General features: G+C 45.9%; 1 pseudogene; it reads right to left on the bottom strand.

The window, feature by feature from the left end:
• Positions 1-1,057: 1,057 nt before the first annotated feature.
• LOC113893761 lies at positions 1,058-1,927 on the bottom strand (annotated as a pseudogene).
• Between the last annotated feature and the right edge of the window lie 1,621 nt (positions 1,928-3,548).

Here is a 3,548-nt window from a genome sequence, read left to right on the forward strand (position 1 = left end):
TTTCTCAGAGCTGTCATAACAAATTACCACAGACTAGGTAGTTTAAAGCAACAGAAATGTATTACCTCACAGTTCTGGAGGCTAGAAGTCCGAAAGCAAGGTGTTGGTAGGTTTGGTTCTTTATGGAGGCTCTGAGGAAGAATCTGTTCCATACAGCTCTCCTTCTGGTGGTTGCTGGCAATCCCTGGCATTCTTTGGCTTGTTAAACACATTACTCCATCATCACACGGGCTTTTCTCTGGATATCTGTGTCCGAATCTCCCCCTTCTTATAAGGACACTAGTCATTAGATAAGGGACCACCCTTATCCAGTATGACCTCATCTTAACTTGATTATATCTGCTAAGACCCTATTTCCAAATAAGGTCACATTCACAGAGAGGTTGCTGGGAGAATAAACACCCAGACTTTACCCTCTGTTCTGTTTCTCATCTCTAGTCAAATGGTAGAACCCAAATGGAAGCCAGAGGGCAAGAAAGCTTATGATGGGGGACCATACACGTCATCCTCTGGCCACCAAGCAAGGTGCGGAATAGGTTTGTAAGAGTAAAGGGAGCTGTCTAGAACACTGCATATCTATTTAGTGTCATGAATGTTTGGACTGAGGCCTTAGTTTTTCCCTAGAAGTTGTCAAGAGGCTGTTCCTTATCACTTGGGCCTTTTACTTTGCTTCATCAAAGTAATCTTCCTTGATAGCTCAGTTGGTAAAGAATTCGCCTGCAATGCAGGAGACCCTGGTTCTACTATTGGGATGGGAAGATCCCCTGGAGAAGGGATAGGCTACCCACTGCAGTATTCTGGGGCTTCCCTTGTGGCTCAGCTGGTAAAGAATCTGCCTGCAATGCAGGAGACCTGGGTTCAGTCCCTGGGTTGGGAAGATCTCCTGGAGAAGGGAAAGGCTACCCACTCCAGTATTCTGGCCTAGAGAATTCCATGGACTGTATAGTCCATGGGGTTGCAAAGAATCGGACACGGCTGAGCGACTTTCACTTTCACTTTCTTTCAACATTCTAACTTCCATCCTCTACCTCTTCATTGTTGTTGTTTAGTTGCTAAGTCACCAGCCTCGTGGTACAAAGACAGTCTCTCCTGGTTTTTGTAAGATTTCCAGGGGTTTGAATTGGGGTGGCCAGGTTGGAAGCTGCATCCGGGCATAGATGATGTTAAACCCAGGTAATAGCTTCATCTTGGTGGTTCCCTCCTTCTTCATGGGTCACCTTGATGAGTTCTCTGGGCGTGCTGGTAGGGAACAGGCACCAGTGCTTGTGGCCCTGAACTAAGGCATCCCAGGCACTGGTTCCCAGAGGGTCGATGTGGATTCCTGTTCCAGAGCTTGGTGGCCCCATCACAAACCACCTGTAAGGGGGCCTGCGCTTCTCCCCCATGAACTGCAGAAGGTCACTGGTGAAAAACTTGGGCACCTTGTAGTCTTCTGAAAGTTTCCTTCTTTGGGGGTGTTCCTCGTAGCTGCTGTCAAAGATGTAAAGGGAGCTGTGATTGTGAGTGCTCTCCATGTACTCGATGTAGTATCCCATCTTCATCTTCACCGAGTACCCGTCCTTGTCCTCACCACACTTGAACTTCTGGTTCTGGTATTTCCTCTTGAGGCGCTCCGTAGTCCACTTCTGTGCGGACTGGCCCTCTTGGGTATTCTGCAGAACCAAGGGCTTGTACGGTCTTTCATATCGCTCCACAAATTCTTCCACCGACAGCTGTAAAGCGTCTGTCCTTTCCACATTGTCCACCACGACCTCTGGGTTCAGCGGGAAGCTCTCACAGTAGTTGTGCCGGGTCCAGTCCAGAGAGTCCTTCCGCTCAGGCTGCGCACTCCGCTTACCTTGGGATGCACTTCTTCTCTTGTGATTCATCCTGCAGGTCATCAGCTGGTTCCGCGACGACCTCAGCGCAGCTCGCTTCCTGCCACCAATGCGCCCCCTCCCAGGCTCCAGTAGTGGCACCAAAATCTTAACTTATTTTTAATTGAAGGATAATTGCTTTATAATATTGTGTTGGTTTCTGCCATATATCAACATGAATCAGCCACAGAAATGAAAACTTTTTAACATGAGCTAGAGCAAGGCATCTGAACCGGAGAGATCCTTGTGTGATTTAGAAGATTCTAAATTGGACTTGGATACACAAATTAGGAGCAGATCGTGCTCCCAGCTCCTACTCCCAGCCTCACAAATTTAGACTCTGCTTTCTGCTATTACCTTGAAGTTAGACCAACAGTATTAAAAAAAAATTGGAGGGAGACATGGCAGAACATCCCAAGCCTGAGGTTGTTTTCTCTAGTCCCTCCTCCAGCTATTCTCAGCCTAAGCAGCTTCTTTCTCACAGAGGACACAGCAGCTTCCATCACTATTCCAAGACAAGTGAGGAGGGAGGTCGGTTGGTTCTGGGGGCTGTATTTAGAAAGGGGAAGTGGGCGTGTATATACCTGACTGGATGCTCACAGAATAGTAGAATTGATGATGCTGCCATCAAATTTTTTGGGGGGAGGATGTTGTTATATTTACATGTTCCTAAAGATGTGTGCTTACATTTTACCCTGAAATGTCTGGTTAAGAGAGGCTTGCTATGGTAACCTGAGCTAACAGGGTAATAGGGGGCAATGGAAGTGTGATGGTTAATTTTATGTATCAATTTGACTAGGCCAAAAATACACAGATACTTGGTTAAGTGTTATTTCTAGTTGTGTCAGTGAGGGTGTTTCCAGAAGAGATTATCATTGGAATAAGTATACTGAGTAAAGCAGACTGTTTTTCAATGTGGGTGGGCATCATTCAGTCTGCTGAAGGCCTGAAAAGAATAAAAAGGCAGAGAAAAGGAGAATGTGTGCTCTCTGACTGCTTGAGGTTTGGCATTGGTCTTCTCCTGCCTTTATCCCAGGACTTACATCATTGGTGTCCCAGTTCTCAGGCTTTGGATTTGCACTAGAAGTACACCACCAACTTTCCTGGGCCTCCAGCTTGCAGATGGCAGATTGTGGGATTTCACAACTTTCATAATTGTATTAGCCAATTCTTTGTAATAAACCTCTTGAGATATATCTCTTTAACTAGAGTTACTGTGCACTGGAGAAAATGAAATAATCACTTTCATTATTTCACTACTGGACACTGACTCTGAACTGACACAAATTCCAGGAGACCCAAAACGTCACTGTGGTCCACCAGTCAGAATAGGGGCTTATACAGATTAGGTGGTCAATTAAGCTTCAACTCAGATCCATCTCAGAAAGGGCATAGTGGGTCACCAAACCTATTCTGTGGTTATTTCTCCTTTTCAAGAACACATGCTCAGCAGTTGGCAGAATCCCCACATTAGTTCCCTGACTTATGGAGTGAAGGCTATTATGGTGGGAAAGGCAAAGCGGAAGCCACTAGAACTGCCTCTTTCTAGAAAAATAGTAAACCCAAAGCAATACCATGCTGCTGGTGGGATTGAAAAGATTAGTGCCACCATCACAGACTTGAAGAATGGAGGAGTGGTGAGTCCCACTACATCCCCATTAAACTCATCTGTGTGATCTGTGCAGAAATGTA

This window comes from Bos indicus x Bos taurus, chromosome 5, assembly GCF_003369695.1.
Source record: "Bos indicus x Bos taurus breed Angus x Brahman F1 hybrid chromosome 5, Bos_hybrid_MaternalHap_v2.0, whole genome shotgun sequence".
NCBI lineage: Eukaryota > Metazoa > Chordata > Mammalia > Artiodactyla > Bovidae > Bos > Bos indicus x Bos taurus.